The sequence below is a fragment of the Panulirus ornatus genome, chromosome 19, assembly GCF_036320965.1.
Source record: "Panulirus ornatus isolate Po-2019 chromosome 19, ASM3632096v1, whole genome shotgun sequence".
In the NCBI taxonomy this organism is placed as follows: domain Eukaryota; kingdom Metazoa; phylum Arthropoda; class Malacostraca; order Decapoda; family Palinuridae; genus Panulirus; species Panulirus ornatus.
Window position 1 is genome coordinate 8,281,158 of NC_092242.1, and position 21,116 is coordinate 8,302,273.

Sequence of the window (21,116 nt, forward strand, 5' to 3'; positions counted from 1 at the left end):
GGGTATCATCATGTGCACAAGTAATAACACCAAAATACATTTGGAAATCACTTGAGACATAGAATAGCTGGTCACTTATTTTGTTTCAATTTGCTTGTATTGCCCCATAACTTTAATTTGAATATACATTGAATATTTTATGAAATGCTATCCTTAACTTGCTCTTAAGTGAAAGTAATTACTAAATGTGTTTTGATGAGATCTGATATGAGAGAGCATTTATATAGATTCAGAATATTAGGTATTTTCACATTTAGTGTATATATGTTCAGTAATAAGCCTGACTACAAAAACATAATTTGTATTAGATAACAAGGATGACCGCAGATATTTAGCAGTAATGTAAAGTAGAACATTAGCTTTTGTAGAATCTGATGGGCTCTAGCTGTTCATATATATTTCTAGTTGCAACATACTTGGGTAGATTTATAGAGAACTTGGGAATTTTTCTAAACAAAACTGTAGGTATTACTCCGCAAACTAGTTGGCTCAGAATATCCTATTGGACCTGACAATCTGTTGGTTACAAATACATACTTCCATAAATACACAACCAGTAGTACAATACCCGGTTATGCTAACACACAGTATTTCTGTATTACTGCTCATGTGTAATCCAACATCACAGGTACTGTTTGTGACATTTGATTTACTGTATCCTTTAGTTTTATTTGAATTGAAAACCTTCAGAATAGTAGCTGTCCATGAAGAGGAATTTTAGTTTAGCTTTTTTTTTACCATTTGTAAAATGGAGAATAGTTATTGCTTTCATGTTGGGATGTAGTTTGTTTAATAGATTTATAACTTTTGGAAGATTTCTTGATGTTTTGCAAGATTATAGTATTTTATTTATTGTTGGTGAGTTTGTACTCTTAGGAGACTTTTTTAGGATTACATAATACCATAATGATTTTTCTCATGTATTTCAAAGCATATGAATACCAGTGAAATTTTTGATAGCTTACTCCAATGTTTGCAGGTGAAATTTTGGCTTCAAGGAGGTTAGGTTGAAAAATAAATCACCAGTATTGCATTTTGAGTAATTCTCTTTCGTACTTGTTCACTTTTTCTCTACCATAATGAAGTCATGTCAGAAACAGACAAATTGTAGCCTCCTTTGCTCACATTTACTCTTTAACTGTCATATATGTTGTACCAAAACCACACATCCTCCACATCCAACCCCCACAGACCATTCTATGGTTTTCCTTGACCACATCTATTTTGTCTATATATATATCTGATGCTGATACCCTTTAGGAAGTCCCATCAAAAGGGCACCTAGGGCAAAAGTCACCACTTATCCTTGTCCTTATATTCCTCCTTTGCATACACCATTCCACAAACTCTTCCCCCATTTCTATCCCTCCAGTACTCTTTCACTCTGTTTTCCCATGTCACAGGTGTTCCTTCTTTCATACAAACCTCTTTAATTGTACTATCATACACTATCCTTGTAAACTCCCCATCTTGCATTCTTTCCACATGCCCAAGCCACCTCAAAAGTGTTGCGTTTTACCCACTCTACCTCTCCATAATTCATTCGCTTTGCATTCCCTGCCATACCAAATCTCTCATACACCCCTTTATTACTTTCATCATTCCCTCTAGTCATACGACATGCTCCTTTTGAATAACCAGTTTCCACAGCCTGGATTTTTTTTTTACCTCTGTGACTTATCCCATGTCCATGTTTCAGTTGTTTGGGAGGACTAATCTGTCTCTTAATCCATTCTTCACTTCCAAACTTTCACCTTTAATGATTCCAGTAAAGAATCCAATAACTCTTCTACCATGTACTGCTCTCTCAACCATCACAGGTCCCATGTACATAAAGTCTGTCACTTCCTGTCTTACTGTCCCCATATATATAACAGAGCTTAGTACACTTTCGTCTCTCACTCTTTAGGGCTTTGCAAAATCTCTACTTTCTCTCTGATTCTTTTCAAACACCATTGATTTACTTTTACTAGCATTTGCCTTCAATTGCCTATGCCTACATACATTATTAAACACACTATCAAACTTTTACAACTTCTCTTACCTGTTGGCAAACAACACAGTATCATCTACAAACAAGCTTTTTATTAGCCACTAAACCTCACCACCACACACCATCTCTACACCCTTTTTTCTTAGTTTTGCTTTCATCTCTCCTCTCTTTGTATGTTTCCTGGCACTACCTCACTGTCGCAGGGGTGATGATGCTGTTTCCTATGGGGCAGGGTGGCACTTGGAATGGATAAAGGCAAGCATGTATGAATATTTACATGTATAGATATGTATTCCTAGCGCTACCTCGCACACATGAGGGGGGAGGGGGATGTTATTCCATATGTGGCGAGGAGGCGATGAGAATGAATAAAGGCAGACAGTGTGAATTGTCTGCATGTGTATATATGTATGTGTCTGTGTGTGTATATATATGTGTACATTGAGATGTATGGGTATGTATATTTGCGTGTGTGGACGTGTATGTATGTACATGTGTATGGGGGTGGGTTGGGCCATTTCTTTCGTCTGTTTCCTTGCGCTACCTCGCAAACGTGGGAGTCAGCGACAAAGCAAAATAAATAAATAAATAGATATGTATTCTGTGTATGTATATATGTATGTGTGGGAGCATTGAAGAATGTGTGGAAGGCAAGAACGTTATCTTGGAGAGCAAAAATAGGTATGTTTGAAGGAATAGTGGTTCCAACATTGTTATATGGTTGTGAGGCATTGGCTATAGATAGGGTTGTGCAGAGGAGGGTGGATGTGTTGGAAATGAGATGTTTGAGGACAATATGTGGCGTGAGATAGTTTGATCGAGTAAGTAATGAAAGGGTAAGAGAGATGTGTGGTAATAAAATGAGTGTGGTTGAGAGAGCAGAAGAGGGTGTATTGAAATGGTTAGGTCACATAGAGAGAATGAGTGAGGAAAGATTAACAAAGAGGATATATATATGTCAGAAGTGGAGGGAACGAGGGGAAGTGGGAGACCAAATTGGAGGTGGAAGGATGGAGTGAAAAAGATTTTGAGCGATTGGGGCCTGAACATAAAGGAGGATGAAAGGTTTGCAAGGAATAGAGTGAATTGGAACGATGTGGTATACCAGGGTCGATGTGCTGTCAGTGGATTGAACCAGGGCAAGTTTTGTAGGGCCTGAATGTGGAAAGGGAGCTGTGGTTTCGGTGCATAATACATGACAGCTAGAGACTGAGTGTGAATGAATGTGGCCTTTGTTAACTTTTCCTAGCACTAACTTGTCCGCGTGCAGGGGGAGGAGGTGTCATTTCATGTGTGGTGGGGTGGCGATGGGAATGAATAAAGGCAGCAAGTATGAATTATGTACATGTGTATATATGTATGTCTGTGTATGTTTATATATGTATACTTTGAAATGTATAGGTATGTATATGTGCGTGTGTGGACGTGTATTTATGTACATGTGTATGTGGGTGGGTTGGGCCATTCTTTTGTCTGTTTCCTCGCGCTACCTCACTAATGCGTGAGACAGCAACAAATTATAATAAGTATATAAAATATATATTAAGTAGGAGAGATGGCCAGAGTGTTATTGGATTACATGTTAATTGATAGGCGTGTGAAAGAGAGACTTTTGGATGTTAATGTGCTGAGAGGTGCAGCTGGAGGGGTGTCTGATCATTATCTTGTGGAGGCAAAGGTGAAGATTTGTAGAGGTTTTCAGAAAAGAAGAAAGAGTGTTGGGGTGAAGAGAGTGGTGAGAGTAAGTGAGCTTGGAAAGGAGACTTGTGTGAGGAAGTACCAGGAGAGATTGAGTGCAGAATGGCAAAAGGTGAGAGCAAATGACATAAGGAGAGTGGAGAAGGAATGGGAAGCAGTGATGGCTTGCGCAAAAGATGCTTGTGGCTTGAGGAAGGTGGGAGGTGGGCAGATTAGAAAAGGAAGTGAGTGGTGGGATGAAGAGGTAAGATTGTTAGTAAATGAGAAGAGAGAGGCATTTGGATGATTTGTGCTGGGAAATAGTGCGAATGATGGAAATTTATAAAAATAGTGGCAGGAGGTCAAGAGAAAGGTGCAAGAGGTGAAAAAGAGGGCAAATGAGAGTTGAGGTGAGTGAGTATCATTAAATTTGAAGGAGAATAAAAAAGATGTTTGGAAGGAGGTGAATAAAGTCTGTAAGACAAGAAAACAAATGGGAGCATCGGTGAAGGGGCTAAAGGGGAGATAATAACAAGTAGTGGTGAAAGTGAGAGCTTTATTCATAATGATATTTAGTCATAAATTGGAAAATAGAGGGTACACTGCAAACTAATCATCATAACTTGTTAACTGTGCTTTTAAGACCAGAGTTTTATGCCTTTTACTTTGGTTCCTTTATACATTACTTTGGTTTGTATATATCCATAATGAGCTTATATATTTTGACACACACAATTTATATATATCAAAACACACAATCCTTTGTTTAACTTCCTTCTGCCAATATCACACATCCAGCAGGTATTACTGGCCTTGACAGCACATCAAAAAAATTTATGCACCTGGAATATCTTACTGTTAATGCTTACCATAAAATAACCTAAAAACCTAAACAATAAAGCATGCAGTGATTTCATGAAAATTATGTTTTTGGATGTAATGAGGTGGCAGATGAAATTGGAGGATAAAAGTTTACTGCACTGAACAAGATAATTGATCTCCATTGTGACTACTGTACATGATAATCGACTTCCTTTGAGAGGATCCATATACAGAAGCTTCTATACATTATGATGAAGAGATACTTTCAGTGTTGTCACTACCCATGCTTCACCTTGCAACTGACACTACTATACTACCATTTTCTTGCATCGTGTCAGAGTACACATATTATTAAACAACAAAGCTGTATTTTGTAAAATGTGATCAGTTGAGTAGAGCACAGAGGCTTGAGAGCAACATAAACTTCTGGCTTGTCACAGTTGGCAGGAAGAGTATTGCAAAGGTGCTGAGTGGCTTAATACATTTTGCTGAACACAGCTGGCTATATATCAAGTATGAAAGACTTGTCAGTAAACTTAATCTCTCTGCAAAATTATGGGCCCATGAAAAATTTGATGCCAGCATTAATCCAGTAATGTTAGTATGTCACTTCTCTGCTAAATGGTGGAAATGCTGGTCTTACTATTAATATCTTCAATAATGTATATGGGTTGATAGATCAAGCACCATGGGTTTTGTTGCGTAGAAGCCAACTTATTGGACATAGAACAGGGACCTGCTATGCAGTGTTAAACATGAAGTCTTATAAATGATATGCTTGATACCTTTGCCACATATTTGCACTGCCATATTTTGAGGTTGATGTTTGTGCCATAGAATAATTTATAATTTTTAAGTCTCTATGGATATAACAAATACTTATTACTCAGGTTAATGATACAACTGATTTCCTGGTGGCAGAATGTCACCAAAATATTTATGAAAATCTGAGTAGTGAATACTTTTCCTCACACATCCAATACACCAATCCAATTACACCAACCGCCATGATATGATTTAAGAATTAAGACAACTATCTTGTCAGATTACGTGCACCAAATAAGAGATCCTTTTACAACATTTTAGTGTTCTGCCTATGAGAGCTTATTAGACAAAATGATTTGATAAGTTTTTAAGATTCAGAACTATGAAGAGGATGAAGTAGTCCACAAAGCAGGAGAGAATAGTTTAAAGATCTTCACGGTATATTTATTCCAATTCAGTATTGTAAGTTTAAATAGTTTGTGCAAACCGTACAATAACTGTCCTGATGTGAGCTTGGATACGATAATTACGATGTTGATATAAATCACAAATATTGATGAATGTTTCACCATTCTTTTCATACAGATTTCTTGTTTTGTGCAAGGTGGCATATACCTAGCATTAAGCATCACCACCACACATTATACATTTTAAACAATTGCAACACTTGCTTCATCACCCAAATATTCCACTTCATTATACTGAAGAAAATTTCTGAACCTCCACATCTTGTACAAAGGGTCCATTACATTTCCTGTCTTCTTAATATCTTTAAGGCACATAGTTACATTATTTCATGTGCCTTTATTTATCCCACTGACAGCATATCACCCTCTTTATTTCACATCGCTCATATTCATTGTATTCCATGCTTACCCCTGACCCTCAGGGCATCTTTCACTTACATCCTTTTGTCTCCTTGGTAACTCCCTACTCCCATGCTCCTCCACTTCTGCTTCATAGATCCTCTTAGTCCATCTTTCTTTGTTCCTCTCCATATGTCCAGACCACTTCAGCACACCCTGGTCAGCTCTCTATATCAGACAACTCTTGCTACCACATGTTACTCTTAGACTGTCATTGCTTACTTATCATCCTTTCTCACACCACACATTATCCACAGGCATTTCATTCCCAACACCTCCACTCACTTCCATTTTTTTGCATGCAGTGCCCAAGACTTGCATCTGTGCAAGCACCCTGGGAACAATTATGCCTTCAGACATAACCATCTTTGCTTTCACAGACACTTAATTATCCTTCCACTTATTCCTCAGTGTGCCCAGGGCCTTTGCCATGTCTCTCATCCTATGGCATCCCAGTTCCAATGTCTACTCACAAGTACTGTAGGCACTCCAGTTCCCCCTTGTTGTTGCCATTCCAAATCACACACAATCCATTGCAACTACTTAAACATCAAGTATAGAGAGGGAGTTTAACATTTATGGGGCTTCATTTTTTGAACATTTTCTTCTGTCATACAGCTCCCTCCCCCACTTCCACTGCTGCCACACTTTTCTTGCTTCTTTTCACATTTATTCCCAGCTTCCTCTTTTTACACACACTCCCAAACTCAGACATCATCTTTAGAATTTCCTCGAGTCTGCCATGAGAGCCATGCCATCTGCACACTTTTAGTCAGAGGTGAGGCTGAAGGTTTTTTAAAGACTTTTAGAAAAATAGGAAATGATATGGGTGGGAAGAGGGTGGTGAAAGTAAGTGAGCTTGGAAAAGAGGAGAGATTGGGTGAAGAATGGCAAAAGGTGAAAGTAAGTAAAACTAAGGAAGTGGATGAAGAATGGAAGGTATATAGGGAAGCATTGTTTAAATATGTGTGAAAGTGAACGGAATGTTAAAGGTGGAATATTGTTGTGTGAGAATTGGTATTGAAGTGGTGTGATGAAGAAGTTAAGCTGTTAGTGAAAGAAAAACCAGAGCTGTATGGGTGTCACCTGCTAGCAGCATTATCTTCACTTTTTATAGCTTTTCCTGTAGGGCCTTTGTATGTAGGCACTGAAGTGCTGTTCGTTTTTCTAAAAATTGTTCCTTCAAATTTTATTAGATTCCATTAATTTCTTTTCTGTCTATATGTATATGATGGCCAAATCACCATACATTTTTCTTGGTCATCCTCATTTTCTGCAAAACAGCTGATTGTATTCTCATTTATTTTATCATCTCTATCAGATATCCCATATACAAAAATGATTGAAACTACAGTGATTTTCTTCCTTGTAGGACACCCAAAAGCACATCTTCATCATACATATTTCCATTTGCATCTATCTTGAACTACTTTTGGTTTGAAATTCCCTGATCCCTATTCTCAATAATATTTTGTTTCATTAATTTTTTTTAACAGTTCTCCATAATTTTTCAAATACTTTTGCAGAAGCTGGAAAGACAGTATTTATTATTCTTTTCTCCTTAGGATTTCATATATATTATTATAGTGAGATGATAGCTGTCTTTGTGTGCTCATAACAGATAGAAAACCATGCTGGTCTTCATCATTGAGTTCAGTACAGTATTAATAAGATATTGCAGTATGCATTTCTTTATTAATCTCTGAAATACATGTGATCTTTTGAAAACAGGTGATGTTTGGCTGTTTGGTCTATATTGTCTCAGCAACTGTTTGGTTCCTCCTCTATATAATGGTGTTATGTATGCTATTTTGTGTATGTCTGCTATGCTAGATTGGTTTGTACTTTATCTTAGTAGTGTCATGAGGGGATTAGCTATTGTTTTCTTATTTTTTTTTATAGAAGTATTGCTGGGATTGCATCTGCAGTTTCCAATACTGTACAGACCTAGTGGCTGCTGGTATACTGCATAACATTTGATTAAGTTGAGGTTTGTACATTACTTGTCATTGATAGGGTAGGCAGAGATAGGTCCCGTTCCCCAGTTGCTGTACTGACTGTTCACCATGGGAACCAACTTGAAGGATTTCTACCCAGAGGGAGTCCTTGATGCCATATTGGTTTGTTCTCTTATGGAACTTAACAAGGATTTGATTGTCTTTAGTGTATGGGACCATTGTTGTAGCTGGTGTACTAATAATTGTATCCATGTCATTGATAGAGAGTTGAAGATGGTCCCTGAGTTGTAAGGTTCCCTATCCCAAGTAGTGCACCAGTTATACTCAGAGGGAACCAAGTCAGAAGGTGTATATCCTGAAACATTCTTTGTGATACCCTTTGTTACTCATTCATGGAAACTCATTAAGGCTCTGATTATCTTCAGGACACAGAATTCTTTTTGTTACTGGTGTACTACACAACTTCTGATTAAGTCATCATGTTATCCTTTGTCGTCAGTAGCGAAGGTCATGACAGACCCCATAGTCTAAGATTCTTGAGTTCCTTATAGTTTTTTGATGATACAGTAGGAGGATTAGGTCAAAGGGTATCGATTCCAGAAGAATCCTTGCAATTCCATATGGGGCTGGTTCTTACAGCCTATTCATATTATTAGTAAGATGTAAATGAACTTTGAGTTAGAGGGTCCCAAGCTTACTGACCAAAATGTTCTGCCATACCCATATTTTTGTTGAAAAACCATAACCTTTCAAGTAATGCTTGGGCCCAAAAGCAGAATCTTTTTCATACCAGGATGGAGGCTTGACATACTTCAGATATAGTTTTTGCTTCAGTAGTGCTATATGGCTGGCTGTATGTGGAATATTAAGATATGACAACTAACGATTTAATGTTTGGCATTTCCCATAGCAGTACCAGAAGTGGTTCATATATCTATCCTGCAGGCATACACTTTTAACCTTCTTTTACTACATTTATTTTTATGAATAGGACAGATCTTGTAAATCATGCTCATATTTAGACTCAAAATCAGGGAAGGAGACCATTTCTTCTCATGGACTGATAAGGATTGATGTAGGAACTTTGTGTTTGGAATATCCTAGATGGCAGCAAAGTGTTGACTGGCTTTCATGTGGATTGTGTCTTTAGAAGTAAATTATAAGGTGGAGTTCTTTGCCACAAGGCCACCTCCCTCTTACTAAACTGTTTTCCCTGTTTTCATTTCACAGGTAGAAGGGGTCAGTAACATGACCTAAAGATCATATTTCAACATTTGCAATATAAAGATTTCATGTAAAATTTTGTGTTTTTTGTAAAGTATATTAGGGATTATTACCTCCTGGAACTTTTTTTTGTATCGGATTATGTTCTGTAAGACTACTATCGGTATATTTTTTCCTTTGGTCAAATTCCTGAGACATGGCTGTATGAATTGATTATTACCCATGCTCTATTTTCAGTATTCATTATGTACAGAATTTTTTGTTTTAGGATATTTTTGCAGGGAAATGATGCAAATGACTGGGAGATGTATAAAAGAAAGAGGCAGGAGGTCAAAAGAAAGGTGCAACAGGTGAAAAAGAGGGCAAATGAGAGTTGGGGTGAGAGAGTATCATTAGATTTTAGGGAGAATAAAAAGATGTTTTGGAAGGAGGTAAATAAAGTGCGTAAGACAAGGGAACAAATGGGAACATCGGTGAAGGGGGCAGTGGTGATGTGATGTGAGAAGGAGATGGAGAGTATTTTGAAGGTTTGTTGGATGTGTTTGATGATAGAGTGGCAGATGTAGGGTGTTTTGGTTGAGGTGGTGTGCAAAGTGACAGGGGGAGGGAGAATGATTTGGTAAACAGAGGAGAGGTGGTAAAAGCTTTGCGAAGATGAAAGCCGGCAAGGCAGTGGGTTTGGATGGTATTACAATGGAATTTTATTAAAAAAGGGGGTGACTGTATTGTTGACTGGTTGGTAAGGTTATTTGATGTATGTATGACTCATGGTGAGATGCCTGAGGAATGGCGGAATGCTTGCATAGTGCCATTGTACAAAGGCAAAGGGGACAAAAGTGAGTGCTCAAATTACAGAGGTATAAGTTTGTTGAGTATTCCTGGTAAATTATATGGGGGGATACTGATTGAGAGGGTGAAGGCATGTACAGAGCATCAGATTGGGGAAGAGCAGTGTGGTTTCAGAAGTGGTAGAGGATGTGTGGATCAGGTGTTTACTATGAAGATTGTATGTGAGAAATACTTAGAAAAGCAAATGGATTTGTATGTAGCATTTATGGATCTGGAGAAGGCATGTGATAGACTTGATAGAGATGCTCTGTGGAAGGTATTAAGAATATATGGTGTGGGAGGCAAGTTGTTAGAAGCAGTGAAAAGTTTTTATCGAGGATGTAAGGCATGTGTACGTGTAGGAAGAGATGAAAGTGATTAGTTCTCATTGATTGATGGTTTGCGGCAAGGGTGTGTGATGTCTCCATGGTTGTTTAGTTTGTTTATGCAAGAGTTTTGGAAAGAGGGGCAAGAATGCATTCTGTTGTGGATGAGAGAGCTTGGGAAGTGAGTCAGTTGTTGTTCGCTTATGATACAGTGCTGGTGGCTGATTCTGGTAAGAAACTGCAGAAGCTGGTGACTGAGTTTGGTAAATTGTGTGAAAGAAGAAAGCTGAGAGTAAATGTGAATAAGAGCAAGGTTATTAGGTACAGTAGGGTTGAGGGACAAATCAACTGGGAGGCAAGTTTGAATGGAGAAAAACTGGATGAAGTGAAGTGTTTTAGATATCTGGGAGTGGATTTGGCAGCGGATGGAACCATGAAAGTGGAAGTGAATGATAGGATGGGGGAGGGGGCGAAAGTTCTGGGAGCGTTGAAAAATGTGTGAAAGTCGAGAACATTATCTTGGAAAGCAAAAATGGGTATGTTTGAAGGAATGGTGTTATATGGTTGCGAGGCGTGGGCTATAGATAGAGTTGTGCGGAGGAGGGTGGATGTGCTGGAAAAGAGATGTTTGAGGACAATATGTGGTGTAAGGTAGTTTATTCGAGTAAGTAATGAAAGGGTAAGAGAGATGTGTGGTAATAAAAAGAGTGTGGTTGAGAGAGCAGAAGAGAGTGTTTTGAAATGGTTTGGTCACATGGAGAGAATGAGTGAGGAAAGATTGACAAAGAGGATTTATGTGTCAGAGGTGGAGGGAACGAGGGAAAGTGGGAGACCAAATTGGAGGTGGAAAGATGGAGTGAAAAAGATTTTGAGTGATCAGGGCCTGAACATGCAGGAGGGTGAAAGGCGTGCAAGGAATAGAGTGAAGTGGAACGATGTGGTATACCGGGGTCGATGTGCTGTCAATGGATTGAACCAGGGCATGTGAAGTGTCTGGGGTAAATCATGGAAAGCTTTGTGGGGCCTGGATGTGGAAAGGGAGCTGTTCTTTCGGTGCATTATACATGACAGCTAGAGACTGAGTGTGAACGAATGTGGCCTTTGTTGTCTTTCCTAGCGCTACCTCGCACACATGCAGGGGGAGGGGGTTTTCATTTCATGTGTGGCGGGGTGGCGACGGGAATGAATAAGGGCAGACAGTATGAATTATGTGCATGTGTATATATGTATATGTCTGAGTGTATATTTTTTTTTTTTTTTATACTTTGTCGCTGTCTCCCGCGTTTGCGAGGTAGCGCAAGGAAACAGACGAAAGAAATGGCCCAACCCCCCCCCATACACATGTATATACATACGTCCACACACGCAAATATACATACCTACACAGCTTTCCATGGTTTACCCCAGACGCTTCACATGCCTTGATTCAATCCACTGACAGCACGTCAACCCCGGTATACCACATCGCTCCAATTCACTCTATTCCTTGCCCTCCTTTCACCCTCCTGCATGTTCAGGCCCCGATCACACAAAATCTTTTTCACTCCATCTTTCCACCTCCAATTTGGTCTCCCTCTTCTCCTTGCTCCCTCCACCTCCGACGCATATATCCTCTTGGTCAATCTTTCCTCACTCATCCTCTCCATGTGCCCAAACCACTTCAAAACACCCTCTTCTGCTCTCTCAACCACGCTCTTTTTATTTCCACACATCTCTCTTACCCTTACGTTACTCACTCGATCAAACCACCTCACACCACACATTGTCCTCAAACATCTCATTTCCAGCACATCCATCCTCCTGCGCACAACTCTATCCATAGCCCACGCCTCGCAACCATACAACATTGTTGGAACCACTGTTCCTTCAAACATACCCATTTTTGCTTTCCGAGATAATGTTCTCGACTTCCACACATTCTTCAAGGCCCCCAGAATTTTCGCCCCCTCCCCCACCCTATGATCCACTTCCGCTTCCATGTTTCCATCCGCTGCCAGATCCACTCCCAGATATCTAAAACACTTCACTTCCTCCAGTTTTTCTCCATTCAAACTCACCTCCCAATTGACTTGACCCTCAACCCTACTGTACCTAATAACCTTGCTCTTATTCACATTTACTCTTAACTTTCTTCTTCCACACACTTTACCAAACTCCGTCACCAGCTTCTGCAGTTTCTCACATGAATCAGCCACCAGCGCTGTATCATCAGCGAACAACAACTGACTCACTTCCCAAGCTCTCTCATCCCCAACAGACTTCATACTTGCCCCTCTTTCCAAAACTCTTGCATTTACCTCCCTAACAACCCCATCCATAAACAAATTAAACAACCATGGAGACATCACACCCCTGCCGCAAACCTACATTCACTGAGAACCAATCACTTTCCTCTCTTCCTACACGTACACATGCCTTACATCCTCGATAAAAACTTTTCACTGCTTCTAACAACTTTCCTCCCACACCATATATTCTTAATACCTTCCACAGAGCATCTCGATCAACTCTATCATACGCCTTCTCCAGATCCATAAATGCTACATACAAATCCATTTGCTTTTCTAAGTATTTCTCACATACATTCTTCAAAGCAAACACCTGATCCACACATCCTCTACCACTTCTGAAACCACACTGCTCTTCCCCAATCTGATGCTCTGTACATGCCTTCACCCTCTCAATCAATACCCTCCCATATAATTTACCAGGAATACTCAACAAACTTATACCTCTGTAATTTGAGCACTCACTCTTATCCCCTTTGCCTTTGTACAATGGCACTATGCACGCATTCCGCCAATCCTCAGGCACCTCACCATGAGTCATACATACATTAAATAACCTTACCAACCAGTCAACAATACAGTCACCCCCTTTTTTAATAAATTCCACTGCAATAATCCAAACCTGCTGCCTTGCCGGCTTTCATCTTCCGCAAAGCTTTCACTACCTCTTCTCTGTTTACCAAATCATTTTCCCTAACCCTCTCACTTTGCACACCACCTCGACCAAAACACCCTATATCTGCCACTCTATCATCAAACACATTCAACAAACCTTCAAAATACTCACTCCATCTCCTTCTCACATCACCACTACTTGTTATCACCTCCCCATTTGCGCCCTTCACTGAAGTTCCCATTTGCTCCCTTGTCTTACGCACTTTATTTACCTCCTTCGAGAACATCTTTTTATTCTCCCTAAAATTTAATGATACTCTCTCACCCCAACTCTCATTTGCCCTTTTTTTCACCTCTTGCACCTTTCTCTTGACCTCCTGTCTCTTTCTTTTATACATCTCCCACTCAATTGCATTTTTTCCCTGCAAAAATCGTCCAAATGCCTCTTTCTTCTCTTTCACTAATACTCTTACTTCTTCATCCCACCACTCACTACCCTTTCTAATCAACCCACTTCCCACTCTTCTCATGCCACAAGCATCTTTTGCGCAATCCATCACTGATTCCCTAAATACATCCCATTCCTCCCCCACTCCCCTTGCTTCCATTGTTCTCACCTTTTTCCATTCTGTACTCAGTCTCTCCTGGTACTTCCTCACACAGGTCTCCTTCTCAAGCTCACTTACTCTCACCACCCTCTTCACCCCAACATTCACTCTTCTTTTCTGAAAACCCATACAAATCTTCACCTTAGCCTCCACAAGATAATGATCAGACATCCCTCCAGTTGCACCTCTCAGCACATTAACATCCAAAAGTCTCTCTTTCGCACGCCTGTCAATTAACACGTAATCCAGTAATGCTCTCTGGCCATCTCTCCTACTTACATACGTATACTTATGTATATCTCGCTTTTTAAACCAGGTATTCCCAATCATCAGTCCTTTTTCAGCACATAAATCTACAAGCTCTTCACCATTTCCATTTACAACACTGAACACCCCATGTATACCAATTATTCCCTCAACTGCCACATTACTCACCTTTGCATTCAAATCACCCATCACTATAACCCGGTCTCGTGCATCAAAACCACTAACACACTCATTCAGCTGCTCCCAAAACACTTGCCTCTCTTGATCTTTCTTCTCATGCCCAGGTGCATAAGCACCAATAATCACCCACCTCTCTCCATCAACTTTCAGTTTTACCCATATTAATCGAGAATTTACTTTCTTACACTCTATCACATACTCCCACAACTCCTGTTTCAGGAGTATTGCTACTCCTTCCCTTGCTCTTGTCCTCTCACTAACCCCTGACTTTACTCCCCAGACATTCCCAAACCACTCTTCCCCTTTACCCTTGAGCTTCGTTTCACTCAGAGCCAAAACATCCAGGTTCCTTTCCTCAAACATACTACCTATCTACCTATATATATATATATATATATATATATATATATATATATATATATATATATATATATATATTTTTTTTTTTTTTTTTTCATACTATTCGCCATTTCCTGCATTAGCGAGGTAGCGTTAAGAACAGAGGACTGAGCCTTTGAGGGAATATCCTCACCTGGCCCCCTTCTCTGTTCCCTCTTTTGGAAAATTTAAAAAGAATACTTCCCACATATTCCCTGCGTGTCGTAGAAGGCGACTAAAAGGGGAGGGAGTGGGGAGGCTGGGAATCCTCCCCTCTCGTTTTTTTTTTTTTTTTTTTAATTTTCCAAAAGAAGGAACAGAGGGGGCCAGGTGAGGATATTCCAAAAAAGGCCCGGTCCCCTGTTCTTAACGCTACCTCGCTAACACGGGAAATGGCGAATAGTTTAAAAGAAGAAAAGAAAATATATATATATATATATATATATATATATATATTTTTTTTTTTTTTTTTTAATTTTCCAAAAGAAGGAACAGAGAATTGGGCCAGGTGAGGGTATTCCCTCAAAGGCCCAGTCCTCTGTTCTTAACGCTACCTCGCTAATGCGGGAAATGGCGAACAGTTTGAAAGAAAAGAAAAATATATATATATATATATATATATATATATATATATATATATATATATATATATATATATATATATATGTATGTATACATTGAGACATATAGGTATGTTTTTTGCGTGTGTGGATGTGTATGTATATACATGTGTATGGGGGTGGGTTGGGCCATTCTTTCGTCTGTTTCCTTGCGCTACCTCGCTAACGCGGGAGACAGCGATAAAGTATTATATATACATATGAGAATATGTTACCAAGTCAGTTATTGCTGTAAAATTGATGACCAAGACAAGTCATGGCCCTAGCCACATTTAATCTTTCTGTCTTATTTGGAAAGTTTATGACATTGTGTTAGGGGAAATAAGGTAATCAAGTATCCAATTCCTCTCTCAGAAATGCAATCCATATCTCATGAAAAGGAAATATCTATACCAGAACCACTTTTATGCAAACTGTATCTCATGAAAAGGAAATTTCAATACAAGAGCCACCTCTAACTTTTAAGGAATTTCATTTTATTCAGACAAGGTGGGACATCATGCCCAAATGATGATGTTGATTAGAGGCCAGTTAAAAACCCAGAGTTGGTTGATCAGGTTAAAAAAATCCACTGAATTACTTGGATGATGGCTGAAATTGAAATTTGCCCACACCAAAGACAATTTTTTGTTGGTATCAAAACTGTAAGGAATAATATGGTAAATATTCTCATAACATTAATCTTTACTGTATTGTATAACAGTGCATCAGCCTTGTATATGCAGTGGCATTGATTCTGATGATTTGAGACTGCACAGATTCTTCCAAGCCAAATTTGAAGATAGTATTGCTCTACGATAAACAATCCATTGCCTTTCTTCTTGTTGGCCCTCAATTTCATATTAAGGAAACCTGTGAAAATCTTTGGAATTTTGTGGACGTAATCACTTGTGATGACCACAAATAGCATTTTTGCGGTTATCAAAAAATCATTGGCCTTCTGTTGGTGCAACAAGATGAGTACAAAATATTGATGCTCTTTATCCCAATATGATTATTTAGCCAAGAACTCTCATCATATCAGAAAAGCTTAACCCAGGAGAGAACAGTTAACCCCAAGGTCTTTTCTCATTAAGACACAACCACTCGTCAAGGTGATTAAGTCTGGCTGCCATTATTTCACAAATAACTTGTGCTGATGAAAACTTTTATGCAAGGCTTAGAGTTAGAAGGCTAAGGATTCCAGTTTCCTTGTCTCAGTTTCCTACACAGTGTCCATGCAAAACTCTAAGAATCTATGTTCACTGTTTCTCAGATACAACTTGTCGTTGGCACAATATTCTAGGAGCACTTAAGCATTTGTGAAAAGGATGTCTAACTTGCAGTTAAAGCCACCATAAAGAACTATCCAGGAAATGAGAAGCTGGATGTTTGTGAGGAAGATGATGGAGACTTCATAGAATACAAAAGTTTTGGGTACAACAAGAAATTGAAGTTACACTTTTTGATCTTGCATCTCAGAAGATTTTGTCAGGAAAACATGGGTATAGTTACTAAGGTTGGGAAGTTTTCTGGGAATTTTCTGAAATGTTAGTACAGCACTACTAGGGCCATTGGGATATCCACTTGATGGCTGATAATTGTTGGTGCTTGAAAATGGATGATTCTGTGGCAAGATGACTTTTTCAGCAAAAGCTAAAGCTGATATGCCAGACATGCATTGCTGAATAGTTACAATATACACATTTGAGTTCTGTCTCTGTCTGTCTGCATCTCTGAGGCCCATTTTCTTTAGGAACTCCCTCAAGGGGATGGCCACAGCAAAAGATTCTCTATGAATGATGAACTTATGGTGCTTCTTAGCCTTTATGCCTCACTATTAACAGGCCACTGGCAAAGGACAACTCTGGCACAGTGTTCCAGAGGTTCCTACCTTATATTCCTTCTGACTACTTCTACCAAATGTGTCTACATGGATGTTCCAGCTTGTATTCGGTATGCATTCTCTAAAATGTATTTTGAATGTGATGTATTTTACTTTTCATTTGTTTAGATTATACAAGGGCACACGCAATGAACACTGCATAGTTGTTTGAAATCCATATTTATTGCAAAACACCTGTGATATCAGTGTTAAGGAACAGATTCGAATTAGTAAGATCGCTAGATATTAACTAAGAATTCTTTCCTCTTTTGCAGATTGTTATTTTCTATTTCATTTGATAAAAATTCCAATGGGGATTTTAAGAATGGCTTTAAAATTTTAGTGGCACTGTGAGCCCAGAGTGAGTACGACAGCCTTGGTGCAAAAGTGTATTTCTGATGTTCCATTTCAGTAGCAAGATTTCTTGGTTGAGTCATCATCATCAAATAGGTATCTAGTTTGAATTTTAGGTTTTAAAATCTTCATGGCAGGATTTTATACATGTATGTAGAAGAAAGTATAAACATATAGATAGATGATTGTTTACATAAGGTTTGCTGTTCCATTTTAGGATAATGTCAGGCAAGTTGGTTATCTTTTCAGGCTTTTTGGAAGATCCTGAAGAATTTGTTGTTATCACATCTTTGCGTTTAGAGTTTTTTCTAGTCTTCTGAATTGCAGAAATGAAGGTAGTAACACTGTTATTTTACATAAGTTTGTTTGACAGGAACCCTTAGCTTTGGTACTTGGCACTATGTTTAGAGTAGATTGCTGAGATACTTTTATTTCGAAGGAAGTTCCCTCATTTCTGATTATTATAATTAGGAGCATTTGGAGATTTAGGATCTTTTTCTGTCAAATTCTTTAATAAAATAGGTTAACAATGACCTAGAAAACTCTGTTTCTAAGAGCTTTATTATTTTGAAAAGTTTGTGAAAATCAGTCAGTGCCTAGGCGCTGGAATCTGCTTGTTTGAAGATCTTCAATGAGTAAGATTAAACACACCTTAGATTTCTTACTGGAAATGAAATTGTCATATAAAGGAGATACCCTTTATTTATACAGTTCTGAAAAAATAATCAAAGGAACATCATCTTTAACAGCCATTTGAAATTCTTGAGATAATCTTGGGTCCATAGGAAATTATGTAGATTTTTTTTTTTTCATTTTTGCAGGCTCTTATAAGTCTTTATCAGCATGGCACATTTTTGGTTTGATCAGGAAGTTGGTTCTCCCTCAACAACTAGGGCTGTCTGAGTGATGTAAGGATAGTGGCTTCTGCACGACAGTTGTTCTTGTAGTAGCGCTAATTTTCATGGAATTTTTTCACACTGCACTCCAGTGTCATGACATTTTTATGGCAACTCATGACATATGTATGGCAACTAGGTGTGGCCTTGGTTTCTGCTTTATATAGGCAGTGGGAGTAGCAACTCTGATGCCTCAGACGGTTATGTACACCATCCACTGTTTCTTCACCGCTCCTGAAGGGAATCTGTGTGTTAACTTAAGCATTATCCATGTACGTACAAATTATGTTAGCTCTTTTTTTTCACATATTCTTTACTTTTACAAGTATTTCACTCATTTTGTTATGGGGAACTGAGAATATCATTGATACCCACCTTCCCAGTCATTTACTCCTGCTGTATACTGTGGACATATACAATGTTAGCTCACTTTTTTGTATACATCCTTTGATTTTACTTTTTATTTTATGGAAAACAGAAAATTTGAATGACACCCTCCAAAACCCTCCTCCTCCATTTCTCTACCATTTCCTTAGGGGGATATATACATAAACTTCAGCATTATAGTTCAACCGCATAAAGTTTAGCTCACTTTTTCACACCCTTTAATTTTACATGCATCTCTTTCATTTTATAAATAGAATCAAGATTTGAAGACTTCTTTTTGTTCATATTGTAATACATTTTTTGCCATTTACTTTTTATGTAAATGTCGAGATTAGCAAAAGGGGTCTTTAGCATTCAACAAGCCTTCTTTTCTTTCATATTTGTTTGCCATTTCCCATGTTAGTGAGGTAGCATCAGGAACAAAGAAGAAAGGCCGCATTCACTCGCATCCATTCTCTAGCTATCATTTGCAATGCATTGAAACCACAGGCCTCTGTCCAAATCCAGGCACCACTGACCTTTCCATGATTTCCTTGGCTGCTTCACATACCCTGGTACATTCCACTGACAGCACATCACCTCCATATACCACATCATTCCAGTTCACTCTATCCCTTGCATGCCTTTCACCTTTCTGCATGTTCAAGCCCTGATCACTCTAATTCTTTTTCAATCCAAATACCTTAATTATACTTCTGCTAAGATATGATTGACCTTCCTTGTTTGGCATCAAGTATGCTGCCATGAGAAGGTTAAGAACAGGGGTCAGTTTCCATGAAGGGTAGGCCTTTTCTTTATAGTTTTCCTTTGGTTTTTTAAAGTCAGTCTTCCATCTTGAGAGTGTGCTTAGAGATGCTCCTTAGGATTTTTCTCATGATGAGAAATGTCACTTCTGAAGGATAAAAAACATTTTTCTACTGTAGCCACAGTCTTATCTCCCTATGAGTGTGTATGATGTCTTGCAAAAAAAGAAAGGACTGGTGCATATTATTTACCTCACATCTTGCCTTATGACTAATGCTGTTGCTCTTTTTGCCATGCGCACTCCATAATTGTTGATCCTATCTTCATGTGGGACTGACCTCACTCTTATATTGTTTTCTTTTTAATGTGTCTGAAGTTGTTCCATGCCTCTTCCTTATTTTTCTTGGTATTACATTGAGTAATCTTTCCATATTTTATGTTGGACTCCTCCATATATTTTGTTGATATCTTCCCAGGTATTATTGTAGACTTGATAGTTTTGTATCTTGTTGAGATTCAGTGTTCTTCCTGCCCTTAATTTGTTACCATTCATAAGTTATCAAGTATCTTTCTCTTCCTTCTGTGTTTAGATTTCTAGCTCTCTCAACCTCTTATGCTAGTTCATGTGTTCTGGGCCCCAAGTCTTGCTTGTGAAGTATTTATGAGATCTCTTTAGTTTGCTTATTTCCATTTGTTTGAGTGGTGTCCATACAGCGCTGTAGTATTAAGATATGCTTATGTATACATTGAATATTTTGATTATTAGCATTTTGTCTCGTGAAAGTTTTTCATTATCATACACGTCATTATTTGGCTAGATGAGACCATCTCATCAATATGCTCCTTGAGTTCAAGTTTCTTATATGTGATAACTTTATATCTTTGATGTTTTCTTCACTTTCTGTTGCTTGCTCTGTGGAGACTTTTTGATCAGTTGCCATTATATTTTCAATTAATCTTTAGTTTACTTTTTTAACTTTCTTTTCATCAAATCTCACAACTTTCTGCCTATATGTAAATTATCTTTAGGTCTTCACGCAGGATTTCTTTATCTTCTTCTGATCCTGTCATGTGCTTACCGTACTTCCATGTCATCTATGAGACAATTTGACAATTCTTTCTTTTACATCCTTTTCCATGTTTTAAATCATTATTAAAGATAATGATGAAGCTGATACCATTCCTTGTGGTACTTTTGATAAAGTTTCTTCTTATTCAGACATACTTCCATTTGCGACCACTTTCAATAATCTGTCTGATAAAGACCAGTTCATTTTCTTACCTTGCCTGTGATATTTTATCGTGCTACTTTATGTAATAAAACTCCATAGTGTACTTTGTCAAGTACTCTAGCAGTTTAGAAAAAGGATCCTCATAGCAGCCTTTTGTTTTCCCATCCTTCCCTTTTATTTTCCCTTCCTTCTCCTCTTTCCTTTTAAAAACAATATATTGATTC

The 21,116-nt window shown here is 38.4% G+C and overlaps 1 protein-coding gene across 28 annotated transcripts in view; it reads left to right on the forward strand.

The window, feature by feature from the left end:
- Positions 1-21,116, forward strand: part of LOC139755367 (uncharacterized) — an 876,210-nt gene that overhangs the window by 743,366 nt on the left and 111,728 nt on the right. The gene's annotated exons all lie outside the window — the stretch shown is intronic.